Source organism: Ochotona curzoniae, unplaced genomic scaffold (assembly GCF_017591425.1).
Source record: "Ochotona curzoniae isolate NIBS_2020 unplaced genomic scaffold, NIBS_Ocur_1.0 patch337, whole genome shotgun sequence".
In the NCBI taxonomy this organism is placed as follows: domain Eukaryota; kingdom Metazoa; phylum Chordata; class Mammalia; order Lagomorpha; family Ochotonidae; genus Ochotona; species Ochotona curzoniae.
Window position 1 is genome coordinate 1014340 of NW_024466903.1, and position 17020 is coordinate 1031359.

Consider the following 17020-nt stretch of genomic DNA (forward strand, 5'->3'; position numbering starts at 1 on the left):
AGAATGATGTCCCTGTTACCAGTATTTCGGGTCAGGGAGCTCCACTCTTCCAGCCACACTGGACAGAGGATCAGGACCTCTGTCACCCCATACTCTGTCCCCAAATCTGCTATGGAGATGCTCCTAGTTCTCTCAAGACTGAGGGATGTGCCCCAGTCACTGCAGTGAAAGAAGGTATAGGGAGATGATATAATGGCGTTCAACTGAAAAAAAAAAAAAAAAGAAAAAAGCCAAAATGGCTTGACAGAGCATTGCCTGAAGGGTATCTCCAGAAACAAAAAGGCATTTAGTAAAACTGATCGAAAAACAATCTACATGTGCAGGGACAGGGGATCTTGGTATCTACACTGAGAGCTTCACCAGATCCGGTATCCACTCCTGTCTCATATTAGTACCCTTCCCCAATGGGTAGAATCTAGCTCCTTGATTTTTACCCTTGGTTGATGATGACGGCATTTATGTAAAGTTCAAGATGATTCTGTATTCTCTATTCTATATACTCTATATGATTCTATACTCTATATTTTAAATCTTGCAGTTACTGGTCCCTGCACATCTCAGCATATGCAGTAGTTTGCAACAATGTTGGAATATAGAACATATTAAACAGAGTGATATGATACACTGAAAGAAAAACAAAAATGTTGCACTAACAGACTCCAAAGAAGGCAACAAAGTGGAATAATTGAAAATAAATGTCACTATTGTGCTGCAGTGCATTAAGCTGCTACTTTCCAAGTTTACATCTCATATCAGTCTGAGTCCTGGCCACTCTAATCGAGATTTTTGCTAAAGAATATGCCACAGCAGCAGACAATTTGAACCTCTGCCAAACACAGAAGACCAGGGAGAAGAACTCAATGGGAAATATCCTTTTCCTTTCCCACTCTGTGTGTGTGTGTGTGTGTGTGTGTGTGTGTGTGGTCTTTTCCATCATTTTGTCTTTCCAATAACTGAAACTTCTTCTCCAAAATTCAATGGTATAAAAATGGTCAAAGTCACACCAAATGAAACAGATAGGAATTTGGACAAAATCAAGAACCCTATTCCTGAAATTAATGAGAAATTCAATAGAGATAAAGGGTATAGATACAGCCCAGCAATCACCCTGAGAAACCACAAATAAGATTGAAAACACATATAAGAAGCAATAAATGTAAAAAGACTGCTTAATTATAAGCCAAAAATAACATTGACTGTAAATAAATTATGTAACAACTTAAAGAAAGGAAGTGACTGGATGTATATAGAAAAAAAAAAACCAAGGGAAAAGCAAAACAGAATTAGATGTTACCTATGAGAAACTAACATTTCCAGTAAAGAGACACACATACACACACACAAGCCACAAACACATGCGCCACACACACATACACATCCTGAGAGTGATGGTTTGAACAATTTCTACAGGAAGATTTTGATTTTTTTTCATTACTTTACTGATGCATTGGTCATTCTGAAGCATATTGTTTAACTTCATGCTGATGCAAAATTTCTGTTTTTCGCCTTGTTGCAGACTGTTTTCTCACTTTGTATTTGGGGATTGTATAATAGAAGTGTAATAGACTGACATGTCCAGATACAGTGACAAAATGCAGTGTTCCTCTCTGCATCCAGACCAAAGATGGACTCGCAATGAATCTGTTGAATGGATCCTGACAATAGGAAGCTGAACTCTCTGACATTGTCCATGCCAATAATTTCAGGAGACACTTTAATAGTGGAATGATGGACTAATGATGATTCTAGCACGATTAACCATTGTAATAATGGAGGAAAGATCAGCAGTGAAGAAGAACGGCTTCGGGAGGGGGATGGGAAACCCCAGAGCCTATGGAACACTATACTAAAATAATAATAATAAAATGCTCCACAAAAATAAATCATCGCTTAAGCATATGTGCAACTAATTTCAGTGTATTCATATATTGGAGTATAATGGAAATATGATTATTATTATAATTAAGAATTTTACTATCTTATTTTCATTCATGGGAAAATCGGCCATGCTTCCAAGATTTCCCCCCACACACCCCAAAAAGAAAAATCAAAAATCAACACAGGAATAGTGGAGTTAAACTCTCCTATTGATTAAATCTACCTAGCAGATATTTATAAAATATTTCATCCAACAGTTATATTTTACACATTTCTCAATCGGGACAAAGAACATTCTGCAAGATAGACCATTTATTAGGCCACAAAACAAGACTTAGTATATTAAAAATGAAAGTTATACATTTTTTCTTATTATAGAAGAATAAAAATATAAATCACAACAAAAGAAAACTTAAAAATCATATAATAAGATGGAATAGTGTCCTCTTTGAAAAATGTGTCATTGAACAAATGAAAATGGAATTCTAAAAATTTTCAAAGTCAGTTGAAATGGAAATGCAGAATAACATAACTTATGGGATTGAGAAAACCCAGTGCTGAGAGGAATGTTTATAGAAATACATTCCTAAACCAGCAGTGATAAAGTTATAAAATAAACACTCTAACCAAAACAACCTCAAGAACCTAGAAAATTTAACAGAAAAGAGATAATAAAGATTGGAATAAGGGTGAAAGAATAAAGAAACAACAATCTATACAATCTATACAGTGTAACTGCTTTTCCTTAAACTTGCTACTTTACAATGTTTGACACATACTTTACGAGAAAAAGTGAAAAATATACATGTCATTAAGATAGGTTATTTTCTGAACCTGACACCATGGCCTAGCAGCTAAAGTCCTCACCTTGAATATGCCTTGATCCCATATGGGCACTGGTTCTAATCCTGGCAACCCTGCTTCCCATCCAGCTCCCTGCTTGTGGCCTGGGAAAGCAGTCGAGGACAGCTCAAAGCCTTGGGACCCTGCACCACAGTGGGAGATATGGAGGAGTTCCTAGCTCCTGGCTTTGGATGGGCTCAGCACCAGCCGTTGCGGTCTGGTGGGGAGTGAATCATCAGATGGAAGGTCTTCCTCTCTGTCTCTCTTCCTCTCTCTCTCTCTATATACATATATATATATATATATATATATGACTTTGCAATAAAAACACATAAATCTTTTAAATAAAGGTCATTTCCCAACCAGAAACAGTTTAATAAAATTTAAATTATCTTAAACACGTGTATTTGCATGTTAAATATAAAAATTTATATAATTCAGAATGAGACTCTACAATTCACAATGACCCTTGTACACATTTCAACAATGTCTTGCCATGAGAGTTAGTTGTCAAAATTCCTGTAAAGTAATGGATTTATTTTCTTTATTGCTATGTGTGTTTGCCGATACCTCAGTTTCTAACTAATATATGAGTACTTCCCTTCTCCAGTACTGTGCTTTAACAACCGTCTCTAATTTTCCACTTGATTATACAAGCAGATGGTTTTCTGCACTTCATGTTGGATATCTTAGGTGAAATACCCAAAACAAAAGTGGTACAATTTACTATTGCATAAAAGTAGCAGGAAAAATGAGATTCCAATGATAAATTTATTATTAAATTGGACTAGGAGAAATAAAAATAGGTGTGTGCAAAATATTGCTAAGCAAAATCGAGGCCTGACATACTCTCAAAACCCCAAATCAGTTCAGTTTGACACAAAAGAAATGTTGTTCCAAAAATATTCATTTAATATACAAATGGAAAATTATTATTCCTATTTTTAAAACCTAAAATAAAAGCAAAGATTCTGAATTTTTTTTCATTTTATTAACCCGAGATTTACATTGACATAAGTGTTATTGAAAACATCAAGATCAAAATGACCCAAATGAAATAATTTCTGCTTTAAAAAAAGAATTATTATTTTATATATTGTTTTAATTTTATTAATTGTATTGCATTATGTGACACAGTGTTATGGGCACTGGGATTCCCCCCACCCCTCCCCGAACCCTCTCCCCATGGTGGATTTCTCCACCTTGTTGCATTACCACAGTTCAAATTCAGTTGTGGTTCTTTCATTGGAAATATTTACCAAGCATAAAGTCCAGTGTCTTATTATCCTAGTGGGTTCAACGATTTCTTGGTGAGACCATCTCTGGTCTGAAGGTAAGTCCAGCTAAGCTTCATCCCAAATGATTAAAGGCCCCGACATGCCCTCAACAGCCATTTACAACCTCATGGCATCAATTGACATGACATTGATTAATAGTATGTTGATAGGAAGATGTGGTTTCTTAACTACATCCTGTGACTTCTTCATAGACATTTCAATTTTTGTTTTTATTCAACCTGATTCCATACAGTTATCAGTTTAGGTACAGAACATTTTTTTTTTAACTTAGGATGGGTGTGCAGAGAAATCCTCAATACCCCAGTGAGGCATTACTAATCTTTGTGTCCCACCTAGTGAGGCCTGTTTGGGTCCACGCTGAGCGTTTCCTGTCTGATTCTAAGCTTTCCATGTTGTTGTCTGTCCATTCTAGATTTTTTGTTTGTATGTATATTTGTTTGTTTGTTTTGAGGGGTTACTGGAGCGATCCTAATGGTCACCGTGAGGGAGGGTGGGGACCCAGAGCCAGAGCCAGGCAAGGACCAGAGAGAGCTTGCCTCCTTATTCCCAGAGGAAGTTTATTATTCTTCTGTTTCTGCAGATCGCTCAGGGCTCCTGGCCGTCGTTCCGATGGCGCTGGTTTCTGCACTGCAGAGTTTGGACTTCTTCCATCCCCTGTGGAGGCTCCAGATGGGGGTGGATGACCTCAGAGTTCTCAACCTCTGAAGGCACTCCTATTCCCCGTGGTCTCCTTGGCAGTTGGGATGTAGTCCTTGGTGTCCGTACTGATAGTCCTTGGTGAGGATCTGGGAGTCTTCAGGGTTGGGATACGAGCCTCCTCCTGTCCACCTGCTCCACTCTGGGGTCTCCCCCCTGCTCCATACGCATGACCTCCTGTTAAGAGGCTTTCAGGGTCGCTCCTAATTCCGCCCTTATGCCTATGTAGCTTTACTATTGTCTAATGTCGATTCGAGTCTGTTGTCTATGGGTTATAAGTTTTGATCCTGATAGGCTATGTTTCACGTCTTCCACTCACTTATTAGGGAGATGGAGGATTTCTCTGCATTCCCTCCCCATTATGGGATAACATAAGGTATTAGGGGTGTATTAAGTTTTATAGTTCTTTGATGTAGATCCTAAGCATTCTAACTCACATTAATTGTTGTATTATAGGTTACAATGCATTGTCTTATTGCATTGGATACATATTGTCAGAGGTTGCAATAATGTTACAATGTATTGGTATTATTTTCCAGATTAACAACTTTTCGTGTCAGATTAAGGCAAACATGTGATATTTAATCTTTGGGGATTGGTTCATTTCTCTTAGCATAATGGATTCCAGTTGGGCCCATTTGGCCACAAAGAATTGTATTTCATTTTTTTTTGATAGCTGAGTAGTATTCCATGTAGTATATGAACCATAGCTTTCCTATCCAGTCCTCTGTTGATGGGCATTTCGGTTGCTTCCAGGTTTTTGCAAAAAAAAAAAAAAAAAAAAAAGAATTATTTTGCAGATTTTTAAATCAAAATTGAACACTTTTAATTTCATAAGCAATTTCTGCTTTTATAATGCATCTCTTGAGACATTGTCTTATAAAAGCAGAAATTACCTATGAAACTGTCTCTTAAAATAATAAATAAATAAGTGTAACAAAAAAGCATGAATTTCACAATTTAATTAGGAGTCCGTCTTTTATTCAGGAGTGGAGGTTCACATTGCCCTCTCTATTCCCTCCTCAGAATGACAGTGTCCTTTAGATTGTTCTCTAGATAAATATATGTATATACATGTTAACCTAGATATCTGTTGAGATATATGAGAGAACATACACCGTTTGTCTTTTGGAGACAAGCTCGTTTCACTGATGTTCTCTAGAGACCATTTCATACAAATGGTAGATGCGCCAACATTACTTTATCCATTCCTCTTTTGCCAAGCACTCTGAAAAATATAGTCATGGCTTCTTAGGAAAGCCATCAAAAGCACAGGCAAGTCAAAACCAAAATAAACAAATGGTACCCTATCAAACTAAGAAGCTTCTCTACAGCAAAGGAAATGCTTAACAAAATGAAGAAACAAATAGCAGAATGAGAAAAAGCCTTAATAAACTACAAAAAAGATAGGGCAGTTATGTCCTGGATTTACTAAGGGCTTCAGAAACTCAATCCTAGCAAAACAAACAGCCCTGTATGGAAAAAAAAATGGGCAAATGAGATGAGCATGCATTTTTCAAAACAACAAATTCAGATATTAACTTTAAATCAGTCTTATAAACTACACTACTGAAAGCATTAGTAAGGATGAATCAGGAGGTTAAAGAAACAAAATACATCACATTTAGAAATGAGGAACCCAACATCTCCATGATTGCAGATGACATGATCTTGTACACTGGCAAAGCTAAACATTCTATCAAAAAGTTCTTTGAACTGCTGCGTCAATTCAGTAAAGCTGTAGCTTATAACATAAACTCCCCCAAATAGTATATTTTTATATGTTAAAGATGAACTCACTAAAAGAGAAATCAAGGAAAAAATCCCATTTAAAATGCTACAAAAATCAGATATTAAGGAATAAACTTAATTGAAGAAATGCAAGATCTCCACAATGATAAATTATTGATGAAATAATCTAGGACACAAAAAATAAAATGTATTCATTCCTTAACAATTGGAATAGTGAATGCCACTAGAATATTTTAATACCAAAAGCAATTAACAGATTGTTTATAAAAACAACGCTTTACAAAATACCAATGTATTTACAAAAGTAAGAAGCCAAAATTCACGTGGAATCACAAAATATCTATGTATGTATACACCCATCTTTACACAAATTCTATTTATAATAGCTAAGAAATGGAATCAACAGAGATGTTCATTCGCAGATGACTGGTTAAAGAAAATGTGACAGATATATACTGTGCAATACTACTCAGCCCTACAAATGAATGAAATCTTGACCTTTGTAACTAAATGGATGCACCCGAAACCATTTTTCTTAGTGAAATAAGTCAGTTACACAAATAAGGATATTGTACATTTTCTCTGAACTGTGGTAATACACAAATACAAAAATTCAATCTGTATATTAAAACAATACGACCCTCTGTGAAGTCATTAGTGTGCACTGCCTTTGTTCATATGCCAGAAGGATGTAGGGTTTTTTTTTAACCTTTTGGTTATTTTTCTTTTGATATTTGTTGTTATTTTTCCTTCCCATTTTGATACCTATACATCATAAATCTTATGTGGAAAATTAGATACACAATGGCTCAATTGTCTAATCTTCTCACTATAAGAGCTGGTGTCCCATAAGGGTGTGGATTTACGTTTTGGCTACTCACTTGCTATCTGTGTCACTGGATGGGACAGTGCATGGGAAAGAAATGGAGGTGGCCAAATCCTTGGACCCCTGCAATGGTGTGAGAGAGCCACATAAAGCTCTTGCTCCTGGCTTGAAATCAGCTCAGATCCAGCCTTTGCGGCCATTTGAGGGGTGAATCTGCACAGTGAACATCTTTCTGTCTTCCATTCTTTCTATAGACCTGCCTTTACAACAAAATAAATAAATCTTTAAAAAATTTAAAAATTTATTTTAAAGAAAGAAGGGACATAGAATTTTTTTTTTGAAGAAGCTCACACCTCACACTCAACTATTTTCTCACCTGTGCAGTCTTTTGTATAATCATGAGATGTTTGAGTGTCAAGAAAACTCAGAAAACAGGTAATAGCTTGGTTTGAAGAGATAAACAAATTGGGAAAAAAAAAAAGCATGAACTGAACTAAGATCAAATGTAATGCACAATACAGCTCTTAACACTGAAGCTGTACATTTTTAAGAGAACAGTAAAAAGTGCCACTTAAAAATCCCACACTGCGATGTTTTTCATCTACTCCCAAATCAATGTGGTATTGCAGGTAATGATTTGTCATGCGAGCATATTTTGAAGTGAATTTGAATCGCTTCTGCTTTTTTTATTCAGCTGTCCATCACACCAGAGGCGCTACTCCATCTCCTATCTAGATAAGGATGGCCATGTCTTCCTGGGCTAGAACCATATTGGGAACTGATGGGGCAGCTTGTTTGCTTTGAGTATCTTTTAAATGTAATTTAACTTAATTTAATTTTTAATATTCTTTACTAGGTTGAGAGGGGTGTATGCCCATGTGGGTTGCTTCAATTAGGGTGAAGTGTGTCAAGGTATGGAGGAAGCTAGTTGGGAAAAATGTTTGGATTTTTTTTTTTTCTCCTGAGTATACAGTAAGAATGATGGGCTGCAAGCCACTCCTTGATGTCAAACTATATGAGCACCCAGGAATGAGGATGGTCCTTTGATGGTACCTTAGAAATCCAATGTGGGGCCCAGCGGCGGTGTGGCCTAGTGGCTAAATTTCTTGTCCTAAACACACCAGGATCCCACATGGGCGCCGGTTCTATCCCAGCAGCTCCACTTCCCATCCAGCTCCCTGATTGTGGCCTGGGAAAGCAGTCCAGGACGGCCCAATGCTTTGGGACCCTGCACCTGTGTGGGAGACATGGAGAATGTTCCTGGCTCCTGGCTCTGGATTGGCACAGACCGGCTGTTGCGGTCAGTTGGGGAGTGAATCATCAGACGGAAGATCTTCCTATCTGTCTCTCCTCCTCTCTGTATATCTGACTTTGTGATGAAAATAAATAAATCTTAAAAAAAAAAAAAAAGAAATCCAATGTGGGGAATAGCATCCTGAGGGTGTTATATAGGTAGTTTTGATAGTTCTTGGATACAATCAGCTCTATTTTCTCAGGATTGAGAAAATCTTCCCAGTTGAAAAACCTATCTTCGAGCATATTCAGGCCTAGGAAACACAGAACACAGAAGAAATGCAATTTCACTTTTTTTTTTTGCATTTTTTAAAATTATATTTTGACAATCTTTACATAGTTAATTGGGGTAAAAAGGTTCAAGGGCTACAGGAAAGTGGGTAAGACTATTATTTTTTCCATATTGTTTCCTTCATGTTTAAAGGAGGGTATTAAGGGAGAAGGCCCACCCAATTTCCCACCCTCCTCAGGTCCCGGATGTAGGGTATGCTCTGAAGTTCTTGCTCAAGTGGTTTTGATATTTCAACAGCTACGAATCACTGCCAATCTTGCCACTCCAAGCACTGTGAGGTCCTGGAAGAAACCACTGATTGACATTGTCCATCATAGTGTCTTAGTTTGCCCCATATTTTGCTGCTAAGATATAGCTGAGATGGTTGGTTGACCTGTTCTGTCTTCTCTCTTTTCTTGGTTAGGGTTCTGAGTCCAGCATTTCAATTGGGGAGATCTCCAAAGAAACTTTGTCTGAGGTGTTCTCAAACCAGATTCTTGTATGTGCTAGCAAGTACAGGGCCCGGCACAGTCCATCGCCCTGATCAGCTGGTGGTTGTAATTGCTGGGTTGGTTCTGTTTTCACTCCCGACTTCCACTGGAAAGAATGGGTGCCACAGTCCAACCTGATTCTGCCCAGCACATATTCGACCCTCGCATAAACCAATGGGAGCTGCAGCCTAGTTGGAGTGACCTGCAATAACTCCACCAGGCCTGCCCTCTACCCTGGTTTGCTGGTATGTGTAGCAGTAGTTCATTCTGTCCCACACCCCATTCCACCCCAGCCACTGTCTTAGTTTTCATCCCCACCCCCCTTGGAAGTGGTAACCCAAGAGGGAGGAGCCCTCTATTTCCCTCCCAGGCCTCTCCCACACCCAGAATATGCACTCTCCAGATACTTCTGTGGTTTGACTTGACAGAACTAGCCCCCAGTGCCAGCTTCTGCCAGCTGATGCTGTGGCTAAGCCAAAACACCCCTCAGCCACTCTAATTTTGTTTGCACCAGTAGGAATAGTCAGCCCATCCTGGTATTTCCCTGATCTAGTCCACATGAGGTGCAGAGGTGTTGTAGCCCTGCCTAGTCTGGTCTGCCCCCATCCCGGCCCACGCTTTCCAGCAGGAGTAGTTGTCCAGCAAAGGAACCACCCCTTATTCTCCCTGCCGGCTCTGTCCCCTCCCTTCCTTGTTCTCACGCTTGCTGACTGGTTGCAATTTCACTTTTAAAATATGTTCCTATGCTACAAAACTTGGCCAAGAGACTGTTCCAACCTGTTGTGCTATCCATACTCTAATGAGACACTTAATGTCCTCTGTTCACCTAGATGAGTTAGTTACCACGTGCCCTATGTGCATCTGGTCAAATTGCCCATGCATCAGCAACTGAGGTGATTCAGTCCTCATACAAGAAGTCTTAGGGTTATACCACATGTATTGTGAATTCTATTACAGTCAGAGTTTAAGTCCAGTAACCTAGTTAGTGAGTCCCCAAAGAACTCTACTTGGCATGACCTCAGAGTAAACTGCTATGTACACTAGCCAATGCAGTTTGTCATGTGCACCAAGCAATGCATACACTGGTGGACGCAGCTACCTAGTGACTTCTGCCCCAACCCCATCTCTCTGAACTGATGAATGCTTCAGCATAGCCTAATACAGCTGGCCACAGACCGTCTTCTTGCACTTCAGCAGATGTTGTAGCCTGATCAGGGCAACTCCCAGTAACTCCCATCAAGCTGGCCGCACAGCTCTTAGTTTTGTGAGTGACAGGTTTTGCTACATCCTAGCCTGGTATAGCTCACACCATTCAGCTGTCACACACACCATAGTTGTTGCAGCTTAGCTCATCCCAAACTGCCTCCTCCTACTACCATACCAAGTCCTGGCCCATACATATGCCAATGGGTGCTGCTGCCTTAACCAGTCTTGTTCAAACTGATTCCTGGCTCTCCTGGGTACCAGGGTGAGCTGAAGTACAGAAGGGGAATGCCCGGAGTCCCCTACCGTGTCTGCTCCCAGATCCAGATCTTGTGCCTGCCGTGGGGACTGTGTTCCAGGCTGATTTGAACTGAGTTCTAGGCTGATTTTGTGCAGATGTGGCAGCCTAACCCAGCCTTGTCTGTATCCTGACTCCCCTGTTCAAGCCCCAGTTCTCAGACTCACCAATGGAAGCAGCATGCCAGCAGACACTGCAGTCTGGCCTAGCTCCACCTTTGCCTCAGACCTTGCTCACACAAATGTTGATAAATGTTGACTCCCTGGCTTGCCTGCACCCTGCTAAGGCTCTTGCACTCCCCAACAAGAATTGTGGTCTAGCAGGGGAGTACCCAAAGTCCCCCTACTCCCTTGCCCACTCCTAGCCCTGGATTTCATGCATGTGTGCAGACTATATGACTCTGCTTGGCATGGTATGTCCTCACTCCTGGCCTTTTCATTGTATGGTGGGTGTTATTGTCTAACTCAGCCTAGCCTCCTCCCAGCTCCGGCTCCAGCCAAGTGTCAGATTAGTTCCATGATCCTTCCTGGCTCAGCCCATCACCATACCCAGGTCTCTCTTCAATCTAGTGGGTTCTGCAGTCCCACAGTGGCAAATGTTTTTGAGTATTTTATACTAGCGTAGGTTGCAGTCTGAGCCAGGTCAAGACCAGAGATAATTTCTTAGAAAACAAAGAAAATATATGTACTCTTGAATATTTGTTTTCTGTACTGAAAATCAAGATTCAAGAAATAAATATGAAATTCTGATCCCACAATTTGAAAATTATTGCATTTTAATCAAAACTCAAAAGCTTAAAAAATCCACAAGTGAAAAAAACTTCCTTTTTATTATTTTTTATATGTATGTGGTTTTCATTTCCATGGAAACAGAATAGAAATAGCAGTGAAAGGCCAAGAGAAGATTGGAATTCCTTCTCCTGACTCTGGTCCCCATCTGCCAGAAGTGATAGCCGTTGTCAGCATTTGGTGAGTGAAAAGAAAAGGAATATTGACAATTGAATGGCCCAAGGGTGTTCATCGTCAAAACACAGTCAAGATGCTTCAGTGAAAGAATGTGCACCAAAATAAACTCTTTCCCAGAAATAGTCATGGGGTATTGTGATTTTATTTTCATCAGATATAAGGTGCAATGCATGAAGTGGATTTCAAGTTAATATCAACATCGTCAATAATCAGAAAAATTACTATTTTTGACTGAATCCAAGTATGTAAATACCTCAAGAATATTACAGAAATTAATGTGACAGAAGAGTTAATTATTGTTTTCAAGACAATTAAGCTGACTACATGTGCACATAACTACTACATTTTATCTTGAATGGAACATATTTTCTAAAATTTAATGCACTATTTTTTAGGCTTTTTAATAATGCCAGATAGGTTTTAACATAAGTTTGATCCACATAATTTTCCTTACAAATATGTTAAAATACTTCTCTTACACTCAGTGGAAAATAGGCTTCTGGCAATACCTGGTGATATTCTGTTGTTTGTTTGTCTGCTTGTCTTATTTATTTTAATCCACAAACAGTGACCACTAAAAGATGCCAAAGCCCATGATCACACACACACACACACACACACACACAGAGGGAAAAAAATAAGCCAATTAACGACAGAAAATACTTTCCTAACAATGGTATATAAAAATATGGGGATCATTTAAACATTTAAAAAACTATGTCCCCAAATTGTTTCGACTTAAATATGTTCCAGACCTACTAGAAAAGTGTCACTGATAGCAAGTGAAAATTTTGTTTTCATATTTATGTATTATTTGTAAGATGTTTTTTATTTTCTATAACGTTTTTGAATTTTTCATTTTAAGAGCTATGTGGTAAAAATAAACACAAATATATTTGATCTAAATAATAACTAAAATATCCTTTTGTCACAGGTTTTTATTATGCATCACTCATTCTTCAGGTGTTATTCAACTAAAGAGTTTTAGTGCTAGGAAAATTATCTTTAGTTTAAAATAATGCTGGTGTCCCCAAACGGTAGCCTAGTGGATAAAGTCCTCGTCTTGCATGTGCCAGTGATCCTATACGGACAACAGTTCGTGTCCAGGAGACTCAGCTTCCCATCCATCCCCCTGCCTGTGGCCTGGGAAACCAGTAGAGGATGGCCCAAAGCCTTGGGACCCCCACACCGGCAAGGGAGATCTGGAAAGAGGCTCCTGTTCTTGGCTTCAGAACTGCTCAGTCCTGGCTGTTACAGCCATTTAGACAGTGAATCAGAGGACAGAAGATCTTCTAGTAAGTTTTCCTCCTCTCTGGTTTATTGTTTCTGATAAAAATAGACAACTTTATAAAAAAAGTTAAATACATAAGAAAAATAATGGTGGGATTTTACCAATTTTGTACTTTATTGTTTTTTTTTCATACACTAAAACATCATGCATCTATTTATTTATTTAATTAACATTTTATATAGCAGATATATTCAGTCCATTTCTGTGTTTGTCTCAACATTTCAAACTCTAAAGATAGAAACTTTACCATATATATTTTTTCTTACAATCCTTAGCAAGGCATCCAGTGAATACATATTGTAAATTTTTTTCTATTTATTATTATATTTAAAAATATGTTTGATTATTCATATATTTGAAGCACAAAGTTATAAGTAGAGAGGGAGAGATAGAGAGTTTTTCCTCTACTAGTTCACATCCCAAATGATCTCACATACCCAGACTAGGTCAAGAGTGAATCCAGGCACACAAACCCTACTTGGGTCTCCCATGAAGGCAGCAGTAATCCAAGTGCATGAGTCTTTGCATCCTCTGCATTATGTTACCATATTTTAATAATTAAGGTTATCACATATAATTATATTAATATGATAAAAGAAATACATGGGCCCGGCGCGGTGGCGCAAGTGGTTAAAGGTCCTCGCTTTGCACGCCCGGGATCCCATATGGGCGCCGGTTCTAATCCCGGCAGCCCCGCTTCCCTTCCAGCTCCCTGCTTGTGGCCTGGGAAAGCAGCCGAGGACGGCCCAAAGCTTTGGGAACCTGCACCCGCGTGGGAGACCCGGAAGAGGCTCCTGGCTTCGGATCGGCATAGTATCGACCCGTTGCGCTCACTTGGGGAGTGAATCATCGGACGGAAGATCTTCCTCTCTGTCTCTCCTCTCTGTATATCCGCCTTTCCAATGAAAAAAAATAATAAAAATAAATCTTTAAAAAAAAAAGAAATACTAACAGAGAAGCTTTTGTGACTTATAAACAAGACGCACTGGTGACTATTGGGGAGGAATAAAATACCATGCATTGGAGATGATTTAATGTCTTTTGGGTTTTCTGCCAGGAAATCTCTATTATGATTACAAATATGAAAATATTTACCATGCCGAGATTGCTATGACTTGGGGTTCTGCTCCCTCATCGCTAAACCTTTGCCTGAATTCCCTGGCCCCACCAAGTGCCTATCCCTTAAGCTTAGTTGTCAGCCTTTGCACTGTCCAAAACCCCAGAGGCACATGTACAGGATTAAAAACATTTCTATGGCTTCCACAAGTGACAGATGCAACAGAAGCTCTCAGAGTGCAAAAACCAATGTGGAGACTATCCTAAAAATTGTAAGACAACGATGCTAGATCATGCTCAAATGGCTCCCATCTGATTGTCAAATTTATTTACAAAAAGGTTATGTGTCAAGAAATTTCAGAGAAAATAAAAAATAGATGCATGCTTTGACACAGTTATATCACACCTTGAAATATAACCAGTGGAAACAAAATCAGCATATGAAATAAATGCCTGTACATTTATGCTTATAGGAACCCTATTCATAAGAGCAATGATATGGAGTCAACCTAGGTGTCCATCAACTGATGACTAAATGAAGAAAACGGGAAGTATATACATGATGGAATGTTACTTAGCCATACAATATAATGAAATTACAACTCTTGCAAAAGAAAAGGGGAAAAAAAATCAACTAGAGATCATAATGCCATATAAAAAAAAAAAAAACCTACCCATAAAAACGAGTATCAAGGGCTCAGTGTGATAGCCTGGCTAAATTTTCACCTTGAACTTGCTGGAATCCCATACAGTCATTAATTTGGGTCCCGGCTGCACTGTTTCCCATCCAGCTCTCTGCTTGTGGCCTGGGAAAGCAGTAGCGGATGGCTCAAAATCCTCAGATCCTGCACCCATATGGAGACCAGAAGAAGCTCCTGGCTTCTGATTGGCTCAGCTCTAGCCATTGTAGCACTTGAATAGTGAACCAGTGGACATAAGATCTTCCTTTCTGTATTTCCTTCTCTCAGTGTATCTGCACTTCTGGTTAAAAAGTAAATAAAATAAATATCAAAAAACAACTACCACAAGTTTTTCTGTTTGTGGAAGTTTATATGTACATTGTAAAAATTATGCAGATGTTATATAAATCAATATTTGCATACAAATATTGCTTCATTGTACCAAGACATATATGTGAAAATACAGTCTTCATTTTTTTTCCGCAGTAAAAAAACAACTAAAGAAATATTCCCTTTTTGGTATTTTTATTGTTATTATTTTCCATTATATAGTTTAATAGGTATAAGTATTCCCTACTCCCATTTTTCCCTTCACATAAGTTCCCTAATAGTTTCTCCCATATTATTAAAAGAGTAAAACCCTTCGCAAGCAGTCAAATTTTCTCATTCTGTTATTTAACTGTATCACTGTATTGTAGGAATAGGAAATTATAGAAAATATATTTTCAATGTATATTTATGAGTTGCAATGAGATACGCTCTTCTTCCTAACATTGTTGTTATAAAAAATCATTCACTATGTGACATCAGTATGTTTCCAAGAGGAATGTGCTAAAAGAAAGAAAGTTCCACACAGGGAGTCACACTGTGACATAATGGCATCAGCCAGTTCCTGTGATGCTAGTATCCCAATGCACAGCATTATATATTCCAGAAGCTTCAAATTCAATTCAGCTCTCTGCTAATGGTCTGAGGAAAGCAGCAAACAATGGCCCAAATGTTTGTATCTCTGCCACCAATCTGGGAGACTGGAAGAGTTTTGGCTCCTGACTTTGACCTGGCTCAGCAGTGCCTGTTGAGACCATCTGGGAAGTGATGTAAATCTCAATTTCAAAATATAAATAAGTCTTTCAAATTATTTTTGAAAATGCAAATATGTAACAAAAATTATATAAACCCCTAATTTAAAAAAATGTTCAAAAATGTTTCTTTGCCTATCCATGATTATAAACCAAGACAATTTCGGCTCTACCTTCAGACCAGAGATGGTCTCCCCAACAAGCCGTTGAATTTGTCTGGACAATGAGATGCTGGACTCTATGCTTGGTATATGCTTGCAATGAAAGAATCTCAACTGATCTTGAACTGTGGTGACGCAGCAAGGTGGAGGAATCCACCATGGGGGAGGGTTTGGGGAGGGGTTGGGGGAGTCCCAGTGCCTATAAAACTGTGTAAAACTGTGTCACATAATGCAATGTAAATTTTAAAAAGAGGCAATTTTAAATAATAGCAATAGTTCATGCTTATCTAATAGGAATTAAATCAAATTCTAAGGTCATGTACGCTTAATAATATTTAAACATACACCTTAGATGATTCAAACCTGGAGTAAGACATGGAAGGCTGAAATAGAGTAGGGTAAACACAAAAAACAAATTCAGAGTTTATCAGTGATGGTATAAAACATTAACTAAGGAAATGGTTGTTAATGTATATGTGAAGTTATGTAGAAAAAACTTTCAACTCTGCTAAAAAAAATGCACTGGGTAAGATAAGAAGAAAAGTGTAAAAGTAATGATAGATGTTATTGAGAAATTGATCAATGCATTAAATCACTAGTGCTTGCTAGATAACACTTAGTAAAGATTTGCTTGCACCTACCCACTGCAGACACTGGAACATATGGACACCTTCCCTCTGAGAGAGGGAAAGAGCAGAGTTACGGGGGCAGGAAGAAGCAATCCTATCTACTGGTTCACCTCCCAAATATTCAAAGTCTGTGCTGGGTTAGGGCCAATTCCCACATGTTCTCAATGTTCATATTCAGACCAAGTATGGAGCCAGGGACTAGACACACAATATGGGTCTCTTATACCTGGTACCTTTTAGGGTTTGCAGTGCTGGGAAGCTGGAGCGAGCCAGAAGCTATAACCTGGAATTTTAGCCAAAGCTAGGAACT